Source organism: Anthonomus grandis, chromosome 1, assembly GCF_022605725.1.
Source record: "Anthonomus grandis grandis chromosome 1, icAntGran1.3, whole genome shotgun sequence".
Taxonomy (NCBI): Eukaryota; Metazoa; Arthropoda; class Insecta; order Coleoptera; family Curculionidae; genus Anthonomus; species Anthonomus grandis.
The window spans coordinates 45,996,263-46,013,025 of NC_065546.1; the positions used below are offsets into that span (position 1 = coordinate 45,996,263).

Here is a 16,763-nt window from a genome sequence, read left to right on the forward strand (position 1 = left end):
AATTATTGATTTATTAAAAAAGTTTCATGCATAACTTAAATGGATTTCATTCCCGTTTATTTCATTTATTGACATTCCAAGTTCTAAGGGTAACGTAGGAAAAATAAAGAGGGATAGGGTTACTTTAAATATAAGGAATTTTAATAGAGTATAATAGTAATAAATTACTGCAAGTATTCGATTCGATAAAAATATATCTAAAATTTTGCACGCTTATGGTAATTTCAGTAATTGAATCTTCGGTTTAAAACCCTAACACATTCCTTTCCTAATTGTGTTTGATGGCAGAAATTGAACGCGATATCTCAGCCTGTTGGTTATAAAAGGATTTTCCTCCTGACCGGAAAATTGCTTAATCACGAAGGGAAATATTGTTCTCGGGTTTCTAAAGGTATTGTCTATAGAAAATCCAATAATAGTGGATAAAAAGGTTTGTATTTATGCTTTTTTTATAAAGACACTTTAATTGCTTAATCGTTTGATATAAGTGATTAATTTTGCTTAAAATATAAGAAAATCTCTATTATAATAGTTGATTTTTGAGTGAACTATGAACGAAATACTCAACTTTTTTCCGTTACCTCTTTCTCCGTTTTTTCCAGCTTCATCTTATTTTTTTTCATTATATTTCCTTTTCATTCTGTGTGTTTGCTTTACAAGATAAACTAGTAATTTTAATTTATATCTGTTTATTTTTTGATTTCATGTTATATTATTGTTTAATGCATTAAGTATTATTTAAAGTAATAATATTAATTTTATATAATCAGCTCCTGGATATATAAAAAAATCTATTATATCTTAAGTAAATTCATGTATTTAAGATATATTGGATTTAGATTAGATTAAATACATATAAAGAAAGGTGTCGTTTTAGATTTAAGTTCATATTTCTTCTAAATACGCGAACAAATTAATTTTTTTATTCATATTAATATTTGTGCGTATAAGATTTTTTATATTGATTTTTAAAGAAATAGTAAAGTAATACCCAACAACATAAGTAAACAAACTGGAACTGGTTTAATATTGATTTTTTTTACTACTCTTACTTATATTTTTTAAAAAAACGTCAAAATGAACGAAGAAAAATGAGGAAAAACGATTGACATCTTCTTCTACTACAAACAAAAATATCATTTTAATACCATTCTTCGTGGCACCTCAGACTATGTGTCATAATACTATAGATTTAATAAAAATCGAGGTTAGACTCTTTTTGTATATTTGTTTTATTTTTCGAATTCTATTTGAGTCTCGTAAAAATTGTGGTTTATTGCAAAGTAGGTAAGTAAACGTTTAAACCATGTTAGGTAACTATGTAGAAAAAACGTCATTTTGATTTACCAGTTTTCAGCTATTCCCGAATTTTATTAACATTTAATTAATAATTAAAAAATCCGGCTTGGAGGACGAAAAAATAAATTTTTAGAGAGCAAATTTTTTTAAATGATTAAAATTTGTTGTTTTTTTTTTGGCAAATTGTGTCCTTTTTTATAGCAGGGATATATAAGAAGGATACAAATAAATAAAAAAAAAATAAATGAATTTTTTTTGCTGGTCTCGAATTCCAGCGTCGAATTTTATCGTAGTTTCTTACGCATTTCCTGGAATTTTTTTTTCAAGGTAATACATCGATTTTTTTAGAAATTGACCAAAAAGTCCGGCTCGAAGGCGATCTTTTAAAACAATACGAACATCTGTTTGTTATCGAATTTTTTGCACGCACTGAATATATCTGTATTTATGATAAAATCCGGCTCGGAGGACCAAAAAATTTTAAAATTTTAAAAATAATTAAGAGTCGCTGTTTTTTTTTGGTAACTTTTAACAATTTATTGTACTATAAGTTGATAAATTACATTCCAAAATCTTAAAACTTATTTTAGAAAATGCTGGAAGTGTCCATCATTAACAGCTCTCCAGCACTCCAGACGAACGATAAATTATTGCTATACATTTTCAACTCATTCCTCACATTACGAAAGAGATCTTTGGGGGCATGTGTGTGATTTTTTTGTACACATCACTTTTGACATAACCCCAAATAAAAAAGTCCAATGGATTAAATTCGGTTGACCTAGGTCACTTAGGGACTCATTTGATCAACATCCATCTATCCACCAATCTTGAAAATCATTTTCTAGCAATCTTCTATCAGTTGCAGCATAATGAGCCTTATCCTGCTGAAACCCTAACACTTGGTTTGGCCTATCTGGGTCATGATAACGACAAATAATAACGATGAATAAGAATCAATGATAATGTTAAATTTCCTTCAAAGAAGTATTATTATTTTATTAATTGTCCCTCTCCAAACATTCACGTTTGCACTATCCTGAGAATGACTTCCCTTAATTAGTGTGAATTTTTAAATGCCTAGTACCGAAAACTATATACATTTAAACAATTATTTATCTCCTAAATTAACTGAGTTCTATAAGAGTGTCACTTTTCCTTCTTTAATAGTTTTGTTACAGTGCTCTATAAAGCGTGTTATACAAAGCAATCAAAGATTTTCTTATAATGAAACCAGGATATTTATCATTTTAATTTTTTATCATTAGGAACGTTAGTCCTACTGGTCTGCCATTCTCATCTTCCACGTACCTTAAAGGTTCTTGGATATTTGTTATTAAGGATTATTCGAAATCGTTGTATAAGTTATTTTTCTTACCACACCCAATAGCATCATTAATATTTCGATTCTCTTAGTCTCAGACAAAGAACAATGCAAAAGCATTTTTAAAATTTTCAATTGATAGTACAATTGAAACTTTTTATTCTTATACAAGGACTAGGTCAAATATTCACAGCACAGACAGAAGTGTAGATAGTTTCAGTAACTGATTATAAAAGGTTTGAAATGCTGTTAATTTCGACTGTTATGAAAACCACAACACTGTCAAAGTGACAATTAAATATTTGCAACAATTACGCTATTCATTAACCCTTTAAGATCCTCTGGGCATAATTATGCACAGTTATTTCAAGTGGTATAAGTTTAAACTAGTCTGTAATATTACTCTGGTTAAATAAGTTGTACAGTTTTCTCTAGTTGTAAGTTTTGGGATACGATAGATGGAAGGAGTATCAGAATTTTCATTTATTTATTAGCAATAGCCGCCATGCACCAAATCAGCTGTGGTAAGTAAAAATAAATTTATAATAATCAATGAAATCTAAAATGTTTTTTGCACAAATATTTAGCACAGGGATAGACAAATTTAGTTTCTAGAGTATTTTGATAAAAATATGTCTTTATTAGCATAAAAACATAATCTGTTTTTGTTTGTGCATAATTATGCACACCCGATCTCGACGTTATATTTTTTATACTTATTCGATTTATATAGATGTTTGGCATAAGAATAATAAAGTAATTTTTTTTATATCTTATTAGTGTTTATTTTATTTTGACGTTAGTAGATACAGGGTGTATTTTTTTAGGGAAAATGTACGACCCAGAAAAAGAAAAAGATGCTGCAGTTGTATTGCAATTTTTGGAATTAACCTCCGACATTGAACTTAGTGAGGAGGAATGGGAGTATAATGCTGACAAAGAAGGGCCCACTACAGTGGAAATAGCGGAGTTGCACTGGGATGACGAGGATGACTTGCCCCTGTCAATTTTTGCTGGTCCCCCTACATCACAACAGTATGAATTCAGCAAAATTGTCACGTCGAAAGGATCTATAAAATGGACTAAAGATGAATTTTTGCCCCCCGACTTTGTATGGAAAGAAGAAACGGATATCAATACGTCTGTTGAGTCTGAGGTTCAAGATCCATTACAATACTTCGGTAAATATATAGACGATGTTCAATTTCAAGAAATTTGGCTAAATTTACCAACATGTACGCTTTTCAAAATGATAAAACTAGATTCAAAATTACAACTTCAGATGAAATAAAAAGCTTGTTTGGTCTACACATTATAGCAGGGTGCTTGAAGTTTCCGCAAGTACGTTTATATTAAAATAAAACTCTGCGTATCAACATTTTTGGGGAAACTTCGTTCTAACTTGACATTCCCAAAGATACAATAGATAAATTTTATAAGGTAAGACCTTTTATGAAAGTATTCGAAAACGATGTCTGGAATTGAAATTGGAAGAAAATCTTTGCATCGACGAGCAGATTATTCCCTTTAGAGGACCTACACCCTGGGGAATAAAATCGTTTGTTCTATGTGGAAAATCGGGAATCGCCTATGACTTTATTTTATACCAAGGCGGGTGTGTTGTTAGATGGGATAAGAATAAAAAATGCTATATAGATGTACCAAGACCAGAAATCGTAAAACTTGATAATCATTCTGTGGGCGGTGTTGATCTTCTGGATCAGATGATATAGAATATATATAGATATATATAGAATTTATATTCGTTCAAGAAAATGGACCCTAAGAATGATTTTTCATGCAGTGGATTTTCCTGCAGTAAATAGTTGGTTTGAATGTCGACAAGATTGTAAGATCCTCAATATTCCAATAAAAGAATAATTATCACTTTTGGAATTCAAAATGCGGCTTGGTAAAAGTTTAATCAAGGCAAATAAGACAGTTTAAGGTAAACAAAAAAAGGTAGACCTAGTGGCAGCGAGACACCACAAATACCGCGAAAAAAACAAAGATTAGGACGCATGAAGAAACCAGAACTATTCCTGCAATTCGGTATGATAGTGTTGATCATATGCCTCAACTTGATGGAGCCAAAGAAGGAAAACGATCCAAGTACTCAAATTGCAATAAGAAGACTCATTTTTTTTGTGAAAAATGTAATGTGCACATTTGTATAAAAAAAAGAAAGAAACTGTTTTTTATTGTATCATAGAAAGTAAAATTTTGTTTTGTTATACTATGCTTATGCCACATTTATTCCATTCTAATGTCAAATTTTTCTTTACATATTTTTTTAAAAAATAAATTGTATAATTTCATCAATAAATATGTTATGCAAGTATATGAATATTTATTTATTTACTTTGCAAAGTTATTATTACATTGTGGTACAAGCCCCCTGTGCACAATTATGCACATACTTTTTTTTGTTTAAATGATTAAAAAATTTATATATTATCACTTTTAAGCTCTCTGTAAGCATTAATTTCTATCAAAAAAATTTTTTGCTCTATTAAAAAAAAATCAGGTTTGAAGGGGTTAAGAAGTATGAACTTAACGATTGCATAAGCAGCTCCACAGAACACAAAGAGGAAAACCTTGGTCTGTTTTCTGTGAGCAGCTGTGAACGCGAAAAAAGGCTAAAGTAGCTCCTCATCTCTCACACTATCAATGCGCTCAATTTCTGTATAAGAAATATTTCCAGGAATTTCTAAAAATAGTAAAAACTTTAAATATTGGCTTTTTACCAGCAGTGTTAAAATAGATTTTTCACAATATTAAAAAGATGTAAAGAAGTGACCCTAAAGTGTGTTTTAATATAACTGTAATATTTGGTACTTAATAGATAGCGAGATTAAATGAGAAAGGCAGAGGGTTATCGAGTTGGACTTTATTTCTAAGTTAGATACATGAACGAGCTTAATACACGCAGCTATTACCGTACTAAACTACGCGACACTGTCAGGTGTTATGCTGCGACGTACAGTGTGAGGTTGCCGAGCATCATAAGATACAATACATAACAGTAACGTTTGCCTTTCCCCGGATAAAATTTGACCTATGGTTATGGTCCTTCGAAATCAAAAGTAGAATTATTTACGCGGTTCTATACGTGGTTTAACATTAAGTGTTGCATTCCCCTTAGATGTTGGGGATTCAGGAAAACTTTATCCCTCCAGCGGCCACTTCCAGCATTTAAATGTGAAATGTATTTTATCAATTTGTATTGCATTAAAATTTTTTTTTATATTGCATTATAATTATTTAATAAACAGTTAATAATAGAGATAGTGCCTGTACGGGTATATAAAATATGCTCAAAATTTACTGAAGAACAGAAAATGCATAAATATATAGGACATTCCAAAAAAAAACTTTTTTGTCTACTTTTTTGCGACATACAGTATTTACGTTTAATGTCAAATATGCTCGATTCAAAAATTAAATGAACATATTCGAGAATTTAAAAAAAACGTTTATTTTATTGAATTTATTAAATCACAATGTTGTATTATGTTATTATACATATTTTATTTATAAAATCGTTTTCTGATGGATATCTTCGTTGCTCTTCTAATTTCGCTTTCATCTAACTCTTCAAAATACGTAATAACTCGCTAACGTAGCTCTTCTTTACTGTTTACTGATGTTGCCTATACCCTTTCCTTTTTATTACCTCACAAATAAAAATCAAGCGATGTCAGATCTGGCAATCTCGCCGGCCAATCCGATGGTCCCATACGTCTAAGCCATCTATCATCAAATATATCATACAGTTCTTTTGTTACACTTCACAGTGAGGCAAGGTTCCATTTCATTGACAATTGACAATGACAATTGCTCTGTATAGTATTGTATATATTTAGACAGTTTTAATCTTCTTTCGAACATGCGAACGTCGTTAGCAAAACATGTGTCGAGAGTAAAATAAAGAGTTTTGGTTAGTGGTAAACTTCTCTCGTGATTTAAGTATCACCTCAAAAGTTCCCACCATAGAACTATGAAAATAACTATTTATCTATTACGTATTATTTAACCTTTTGTGTGCTAGTGTGCCTGCGGTGAGGACACTTACAAATTAATTTTTACTGACGGTCCTGGTGTGCTTACAGCGAAGATATCATTGATGACATATGCGGAAGCGTGTCGCTCCTCTAAATTTAAGCGCCAATAGGAGTCGAGTATTATTTGGACAGTTTGCATATTAATGTTTGCACGTGGTATTGTTGTGGTAACAAGTTTCTCTGTTTTTTGGTTGTTAGAGCAGTTTTTGGGATCATGGGTGGTAAGATTTGCTTTTACATTAGAAATACAATATCTAGGATGATATTTATGTTATCGCTAGAATGCAATTTTGAAAAAAAGGTATTAGTTTTATAGAAAATATATGGTGTGCTCAGGGCGGTGACACCAGTCTCTTAGGCAAATAATTTTCTCAAAATTTCATGAGTATTTTTTTACGGTTTTTTTATAGGATTTTATTTTTATTTACAGATAAGTTTTATAACAAGCTTATAAATCTCAACTCCAATGACCTGTATGATTATTTGGAAGAAATTCCTTGTGACAACATTAGCGAGTTAGGAGATGTTAGTGAAGGGGACGCAGAAATAGTAGGCCCAACGGCAGCGGCGTCGCCAGTAAAAGATTTATTTGACATAGAAAATATGCCTATTATATTTGGGAATTTGCAAAAAAACTATATGGACTAACTCCAACTCACACTGTGTTCAAAATTTTAAAGAATTTGGAGAAGAAATAGAACCAAACATTCCCACCAATATAGAAACCCCTACCGACATGTTTTTCCATATATTCCCTGAGCATCTGTTAGACCACATCGCTTTTCAAACTAACTTATATGCCTTGCAAAGAAACGGAGGTAATAGTCATGCATTTACGCCTACTAATGTAGAGAAAATAAAGGGTTTTATTGCAATAAATTTGATAATGGGCATAAAAAAGCTACCCAGCTACAAGGATTACTGGTCCTCACGATTGGAAATGAGAGACCCATTCATAAGTTCAATAATGTCAAGAGACAGGTTTTCATGGATGTTAGCCAACCTGCACCTAAACGACAACTCTGTACAGCCTGGCCGTGATCACCAAAACTTTGATAAGCTTTACAAATTACGGCCTTTGTTAGATGTATTATCTGATACATATAAAAATACTTTGAAACCAAGTCAACATCAAGCTATTAATGAGTCGAAGATCCGATTCAAAGGACGAAGCTCCTTAAAACAGTATATGCCAAAGAAACCAGTAAAACGTGGCTATAAAGTTTGGATTCGTTCTGAAAATTCAGGATACGTATGTCAATTTCATATTTACACTGGTAAAATAGGTCAAATGACCGAAAAGTCTCTTGGTGGTAGAGTTGTTAGAGACCTTACGAGAGACTTAGTTGGAAAAGCATACGAAATATATTTTGACAATTATTTTAATTCGGTCGAGCTGCAAAAACAACTGCAAACTGAGTTGATTTACGCTTGCGATACCGTCAGAAAAGATCGAAAAAATCTACGAACAGATCTACTAGATGACAAGCAGTTAACAAGGGGTGAATTCGATTGGAGAGTTAGCACTGACGGGTTGACATTTTTGAAATGGATTGATAATAGGCCAGTCCATTTTTAAGTAATTATCTGGATCCATGCAAAAATCAATGGGTTTCTCGCAAAAAAAAGATGGTTCCGCCGAAGATGTTACTTGTCCTGAACTAGTAAAGAAATATAATACGCATATGGGATACGTGGATAAGACGGACATGCTAAAAACTCTTTATGAGGTTGACCGAAAGTAAAAAAAGTGGTGGCATATAATTTTTTTCTATTTCATAGATTTATCCTTAGTAAATGCATTTATATTGTATCAAAAAAGAACGGATTCCAATGCGCAACTTTCGCTAAAACTTTTTCGACTTTCAGTGGGCCTAGGCCTAGCCCTAGGACTACCGAAAAGGGGTCGGCAACGGTGAATCATTTCAAACGTACTGTACCATACGAAATTCGGTACGACTCTTGTTCCCACATGCCTCTATATGACAAGCCTGAAAGATGTGCTTTTTGTAGTACCAAAGCCGAACCTCACAAATCAAGATGGCATTGTACAAGGTAGCTGTTGATATTACATTGATAAATAAATAAACATAGTTAATTATTGTTATTTTTTTAGGTGTGATGTTGCCCTGTGCCTGAAATTTTTTATAATCAATGTATTTTTCTAGCAATAAAAAATTAGTTTTTGCCAATTTTTTTTTGTTTATCTACCTAGTGTCCTTACAGTGAGCACACCTCATTGTAACTAACTCATATGCAAAAAAAAAGATTTAATATTAAAAACATATTAAATAATCTTTAATTAATTGAGCAATACAAACATTTTCACCAAAAGTTAAAAAAAATAAAACCGGCCTCAAAGGGTTAATATCTCTTTTTTCCTTCTTATACAGCAAGATGAATATTTTTGAATTTCTAATAAAAACCACTTCAATTACCACATAGGGTTGTTTGATGATGTTTAAAGAGCCAAAAAAAAAACTAAATAGATAACTTTGACTATCTTAAAAGGAAACTTTTGGCTCCAACCCAATTAAAACATTTCTGAAACGTCTAAAATTTTTACTAGCTTCCACGAATTGTTTTCAGTGATCCTCGTACTATCCTAACTAAATATCCTTAATAAAACATAAAGGATCTTAGTCAGTGTAAAATAATAACCCGCATTTGTAATACGCGCCTAAACAAATCGTCCGCACGAGATCCATAAAATCAAAATCGTAAAGAGAGTGCGTATAATGTATACGGAGACCCAAAGTTGTCAAACTTGCTCTACAATTAGGAGCAACCCTAATTTGTAACTGTCGCGGTGCTTATATGGAAATTACCCTTGCTTCGAGGGTAATTTAATTGCAAAGTTTAAAGGTCTTCCGACAGAAAGCTTTTCGTGTTTAGCACGAGCTTCTGGGCCAGAATAAAAATAATCTCATTTTTTTTTGCTTATCATTTTTATCTTTTTAAGCACGACTTACTTCGGTAAATTAACATTTTCTAAGAGATAGGGTTTTTGTTTTAATTGTCCAAGTATAATCATTCTTATATCACCATTTTAGTTTTACTGTTAAAGTCATCTTAAAGGCACACAAGAACGATCAATGCTTGCTTTATTGTAAAACAAAGCAAGTCACAGACAAAGGCGTGTATTAATTAAAAAATCACAAGCATACGGGTAATCAAATAAATATATTTCTAGAATCTACCTCCTAATAAAAATACACTACTTTGAGGTTAAAGCTGTCTAAATTATTATAAAAAGCACATATTTACAACAAATACACAATAAAATAAGGTTAGGTTACGGCAATGAGCTGCAAAAATAAAATTAGTTAGAACATTAGGCTACAATGGTCATGTTGTAGAATATCAACTAAGGTGATAAATTCATATCGTTATAAGTTAAATTTGACTCAAAGTTAAAGACATCATTGGCACAAGGTACAATTGGACTTTTCTTGGTTTTTGTAATTTCCATGTTTCAAGCTTCCATCTTCTATCTTAATACCCTTGGGATACTCCAATGTGACATACTTCTACACTTTCATCCAACGCTATCCGGGATATTGGTGGAATGTTGGGAAGACAGCAAATGGTTTGCAAACGCAGAGATTGTATCCACTATATTAGAGTTTTTAGATTTATTATAATAAGTCATGTGTTCCTGAACTCTTGCATACTATACGGAGTTCGTGACCGAGTTATTTATTAAGTAACATGTTCAATTTCACCTATATCATAGGAATTTTTCCACTTGCCATAAGATTGATTACAAATCGAGTTTTCAGCATATTAATCTTCAAACAAGCAATTTTTTAAAATAATATTGCCTACAAATTTTAAATGTTTCAGATCTTCTTCGTTTATATTTACGCCGATGTTATCCCAATTTATTTATTTACACATGTATTCCAGCAAAGTCGTGAATAACTTTGGCGATATCTGGTAGAAAAGCAAACTCAACCGAGTTTTTGACTGAGTAGGAGCTAATAAAACCAGTATTTTGTTAGTAAGGAAGTCATGATTGAAAGTAGGATACATTATGAAACATCACCATTTTCTACGCACTATTTTCAGTAAGTGAATCCATTTTACTTTCCATTGCTTATCTCCTAAAGGATTCATCTGGCCTCGACATGGCTTCTTGTACATCTTAAAAATTATCATGCAAGCTGCAGCTATTTGTGCATATGTAGGTCACATAATATCCTATCCTAGAGGCCTCAATAACTTCATTCGTTGTCGAGTCACCTTCACTGCCCTCTTCTTGTTCAGAAATAAATTCACTAGCTGTGTCATTCATATCTGTCAGTATTCTCCTTAGTTTCTAGTACTGCTGGAAAATTCTTTAGAATGGGAGTAAACTCAGGTTGAGATTAAATCATTCCCTGCTGAAACTATTAATTCCTCTGGTTCTTAATGTAGAGTGGCTGGTCCAGTAGCTAATTGAGTTGCTTCATCATTCCATAGTTTACAAAGAACATCATATATGCCTACATTTAATGTTTTTGTGGTTATTATACCTAGATCCTTTAACATAATCAGTGTAACCTACCAAAATTTTATTTTTTACATTTTTGTTGTCAAATTTTAATTGTTTGTTCTTTGGTACATGCACTATAACAGGGCTCTCAATCTGTTAAACGACTCATTATTGATTTTGAAATACATAACATTTCAAATGGCGTTTTCTTTTCATGAAAACCAACTGCGGGTGATCTATTTCTTATAAATGACGGTGTTAGCCCCAACCCAAAAGATTTTGTTTTAATTTGCGTCAAATAGTAGACACTTTGCTCTCTTTACTATAGTTTTGTTTAACCACTCTGACACACCATTTTGTTCTAATTGCTTTTAAGGTAGGCATCTATAATACCCCTTACAAACTTTCCACCATTATCTGAAAAATTTGATCTTATTGATTCTCTAAAAGAAGTCCTTGAAACATTCCAGGACTTGCTTCTTTGACTTCAAAAAATAAACAAACCCAAACTTGATCATCATCCAAATTTAAAAAAAAACTTAAATCTCTTTTGGACACTTTTTGAAGAGGTAATCCATGTAGTTTACCTTCATAACAAATGGTCCAATTGTATTTTTCTATATCAATTTTCTCGGCACAAGCTAATCCTTCTATAGCACCATTTCTCATGTCTTAACCATTAAAATGTCCGAGTCTGGCATAAAATGTTTCTGTGAAGACTTCCCTATTAAAAAAAATATTTTTCTAACAAAATATTTAGCTTGCAGACACCAGTAATTAGTTTAGCTATACTTACCAGTATAGAGTTCTTAATGTATATTGTACAAGAATATAAGTTCTGATATACAAAGAGCATTTTGGGCAACAATGTCATGCGGCTTACTCTTAACGACTGTTGTCAGCTTGGGATAATCATACTGCTAAATTACTGCAACTTCAGTATTGTTATTCTGTGTTAAACAAACACTGCTTCGTTTTGATAACTTATCTTCAAATACCATGTGTAGACTAGCTCCCTTGTGAGTATAACAGTGTGTTTGCTTAAAATCCCCATAACAGAAAAACAACATTAATGCAATTATAGTACTGTTTGAACTATAATTGCATTAATGTTTTTGAGCTTGTTCTTAAAATCACTGGAAAAATTATTCTTCTTACTAAAATACTTACTATTTCTTACATGTAAACCACTGCCAGTGTTGGATAATACTCCGTTCCATATCAAAAAGTTCTGTCTTAATCACATCTGCAAAGTATACCTGAGTGTTCAATTACCATTATCATTGGCAAAAATCTTTCTGGCAAACCCTCTGTAAATTTTTCTTTCCACTGCGTCGTTTTGGAATAAATGATACTACATCATCCATATTAAAGCCTGTACCTGTAAGATGTTGACTGGTGTCTACAATTTAGTTTATGTCACTCCCCATTGAGTAACATGAATCTAATCCATTGTAAATTAGTAACGTTAACAAGTTAATTCTCCTTGAAAAACCACTGCCAATAAACATGTAACCAAAGAGTTAGCCATAAGAGGTTAGAGTTAACCTGGATGTTTCTGCAGACGTGGCAAAAGATAATTTGACTTTTGTCCTTTCATCTGCTAGGTTTACCGCGCCAAGAGCAGCTAAATCTGTGCTTGTACTGGCACTTGCATTTGCATCTGTGCTTAAACTTGCCTGAATGCAATTCTGCAGAGCTTCTAGGTTCACTTAAATCTGCAAATGCTCACTCATCGTAGTTTTCTCTGTCTTTAAATCTGGAAAAACTCAACTGGATTCTCTTAGCCCCGCTTATCCTCCTATGAAAATCACTGTATATTTCACTAGTGTTTAACATTTTTGTGTAAAACTTATTAAAGACACTACTCACGTAAAAGGGAAAACGCTTTTATTTGTCATACGTCAATATAGTTTTTTAGCATGATAGACAGGTAAAAAACAGAGAATATCCTCTTTTTTCTTTGGTGACGTTTTTATTGACGTTTATCAATTAAAAAAAATATTCCCCGACAGACTAAAAAACGTGCCACTAACTAGAATTAACCTTACAAAAAACGAGGTTATACAACCAAGCTGAAAGTTTAATTAAAGGAAAGAACCAACTCTGACGTCTCTCGGCACTAGTTCAGTGTCTCCCGTTAGATGGCATCTGATACCACAGTGTATTTGATCTAACTTACAATACTATGGTTTGCTTAAAATCCCTCTGTCAGAATGGGTTTTTCAGAATTGGATACAATAAAATTATTAGCCGCAAACAATTGTTCTTTAGTAAGCACAACTAATAAATCATTGTTTAAGTTTTAGATTAAATACAAATTTCAAATCTACCCTTTTTGATAACATTTCTCTAGCAACTATTTTTAAAAACTTACCTCTTTTAATTTTAAATTGCAGATACTAATAATAAAGAGATCTATTTTCAAAATGAAGGACTTACTTAATATATTGTGATCACTGGTTGTTAAGCCCTGTATAAAATTTCCTTTAAATTTTACTTTTTTTGTACCGCGCGGCAACATTGTACCGAGCTCCAAAGCTTTGTTCTCACAGCAGTAAGAAACAAGTTTTCGACAAATAAACATGCGCAATAGAGTAAAACGCGTTCGCACAGAAACTTCTAATCGGTTTCAAATCAAAAGTTTGATGTTCTTACACAAATTTCTGATTGTCATCTGATAGTCAGACTTATTTTCGGATTTATTTCAAGCAAAGTGTCAGAGAATTCGTGTAGCCAGTCAACGCCGATCTTCGGAATATAAATATAACCTCTCAAATGTTGTTTGTATTTTGTGGTTTTGTATAGTCCCTGATATTCGTTTTGAAAAATTGTATTTTAAATTGTTGGCTTAGTCTAAAAATACACATTAAGGAAATGAGTGATTTTGAATCGTCGGAGGAATCTGATCAGAATTTTGTTAATTCCGAGTTATGTTGATTCCGACACAGACTTTAAAAGAAGATTTACTGGAAGAACGGATAAGGCTCAGAAATCAAAACTATTTTGATAAAACTGTGTCCCAATTTAATAGAATAGAATTTCTCGACCATTTTAGAGTAAGCCCTGAAGTAGTAAATAATCACAGAATCTTAAACTCTATTAATAATATACAGCTATTTTAAGGTTAAATTATATGGCCACTTATGCTTAATATAAGTTTAGTTTAAAATAAAAATTATCACAGCTTATTCAGCATTTAGAAGTATATATATATAAAGAGGATGTGAAAGAGGAGTAGTTAGTCATCTTAGCGCAGTCATAAGTAAGCTTTGCAACATTGTCACCTAAATTGTATTCTTGTGTTTAATAAATTAATTTTTTAAAAACACGAGTTGCGATTTATTAAATATAATTGTACTGTAAATTTTCTTTGTTTATGTTTTATTTTATTGCTCTTTTCCCACTGGCATAAAAAAGTTAGGTTATTTTTCTTCTCCACTCAACCCGTATTTGATGTTCGCACAAACGGTTTCAAATCGATCAGAAGTTGTAATATTTTAGGCATGCGCATCAAGAATGGTTTAGAAACAGTTTCAAACTTGTAAGAAATTTGCAATGAGAACAAACCTCAAGACGGCGAGTGGTAGAGGGAGAAGTACATTCATTATCTTGAAAACATGTCTGTCAGCAAGCGAGTAACAAAATAATCGATTAAAGTTTACGTTTAGTAGCATTAATAAAATTATTAAATAAATCAATGTCTATAATTAAACAATCAACATCATAATAATTAAGTTGTGTGAGAGGACAGGTGGTCCTTCGAAATCTAGTAATTCAAACCCCTCCAACACTGGTGTTTAATTGTGTAAAGTATTAACGACACTACTCATGTTAAAGGGAAAACGCTACTTTACTTGCCATACGTCAATATATTTGTTTACTATAATAAATAGGTAAAAAAGACAGACAGAATAACCTCCTTTTTTTGGTTACATACGTTTTTTTTGCTTTTCTTTTTTCAATTTTATGAGAAAAGAGTCAAATTTACTTCAACCAAGTAGTTGGAGAGAACAATTATTATTATTCCCTTTTCCATCCATAACAACGGCGAGTCTCGTGTTCATACCTGGCGTCCTTAAAAACAAACAAACGTTAGGAAAACCTCTTTTGAACCTTAACGAAAAAGGAACTTAGACGTTAAGAAAATCTGAGGTGTAGATGATTAAAAACACCGAGAATACTTTTCACTTTTTTGATTTTAAAATAACTAGAAAAATTATTCCGCGATAGACAGACTAAACAATGTGCCTTTAACTAGACTTAACCTCACAAAAAACGAGGTGATATAACCAACATAAAAGTTCACTTAAAGGAGAGAACCACTAACTCTGACGCCTCTCGACACTAGTTTAGTGTCTCCCGTTAGATGGCATCTGATACCATAATGTGTTTAATCTAATTTACAGCACTATGATTTACTTAAAATCTCTCTCTCGGAACAGGCTTTTTAGAATTTAATACAATTAAATTATTAGCCACAAACAAGGTTTCTTCATTAAGCATAACTAATAAATTATTGTTAAGTTTTATAGTTAATACAAACTATACATTTACTCATTTTGGTAATATTTCCCTAGCAACTTTTTTTAAGAACTCATCACTTTCATTTTGTTTTTAAACTTTGAATACTTTATATACAGTGGTGGCCAAAGAAATAAGAATGCCTGGTTTTATTTGAATAAACCTAATAATACAGGGTGTTTCAGAACTATGGGATCAAACTTCTGGGGGTTGTTCAGTGCAACAGAAGAATCCATTTGAGTATAGGAACCTATGTCCGGAAATGCGTCACTATGCCACTATGGCCCTAAGACGCGTTAAAATTTATAAAAAACATTTGTTTCGTTCTCTCTTCTTTCAGTACTTTTTGCTAATTTTACTTATTTTTAGTTAACATAAGTTTTCTTTAAAGTTTAAGATATTTAATTATTAGTTCGGTAATACTTTGTTTATTTTGGTTTATTTACAGTGATTTTGCTTATAAAAGTTCACCCGGTATAACACACGCGTTTCTTAGTAAATTGTTAATATTTAAACTCGACCTATCTTACATTTCCTTACTCTCTTACTCCAATGTTCCTTTCATAAAGCCTTGCTCTTTTATCCTACTTTACCTTATAATCCCCTCGGGGCGAGAAGAGTAAGCTATTTGACCGAGGTCATCCGCCAAAATACGGAACAGGTGTGCGATACCGGAAAGCAGTAGTACTACGGCAATTATTGAATAGGTACCTAAATCTCAAGCGAGATAATACCGCAGTGCATCACGTCTTTGTCGATTTAATGAAAGCTGATTAGGGTGTTCCTTACATCAACATCCTTTACTTCATTTATTACTTGGGTAAGTCGAGTCATTATTTTTCCTTTTACGTTAAATTGTGTCTCTTCTTATTTTGTTTCTATTTTATTTTGCTCATTACATAATCACTAAGGGTGTGCGTCGAAAACAGAAGGATCACCTTATTTCAGTGTGACTGGAGCAGCGTCCCTATTTCTTTACAGTCTGGCCTTGATAACTTAATAAATAATTAAGATCGAAATAACCTTGATTTAAGTAATTAAACATCTATTATAAACAGGCCCGAAACAACATTAA

At 32.0% G+C, this 16,763-nt stretch overlaps 2 protein-coding genes across 8 annotated transcripts in view; one reads left to right on the forward strand and one right to left on the reverse strand.

Annotated features, from left to right (window-relative positions):
* Positions 1 to 16,763, forward strand: part of LOC126740480 (uncharacterized) — a 262,862-nt gene that overhangs the window by 231,884 nt on the left and 14,215 nt on the right. For 5 of the 7 annotated variants that reach the window (XR_007661932.1, XR_007661931.1, XM_050446527.1 and 2 more), the window contains 2 exons: positions 8,557 to 8,742; positions 8,804 to 8,876. The exons of the other annotated variants lie outside the window; for them this stretch is intronic. The gene's annotated coding sequence lies outside the window, so the exon portion shown is untranslated. Of the gene's footprint in view, positions 1 to 8,556; positions 8,743 to 8,803; positions 8,877 to 16,763 lie in introns of those variants that run through there. 7 annotated transcript variants of the gene reach the window in all.
* Positions 1 to 16,763, reverse strand: part of LOC126740527 (acetylcholinesterase-like) — a 255,707-nt gene that overhangs the window by 148,987 nt on the left and 89,957 nt on the right. The window lies entirely within an intron of this gene.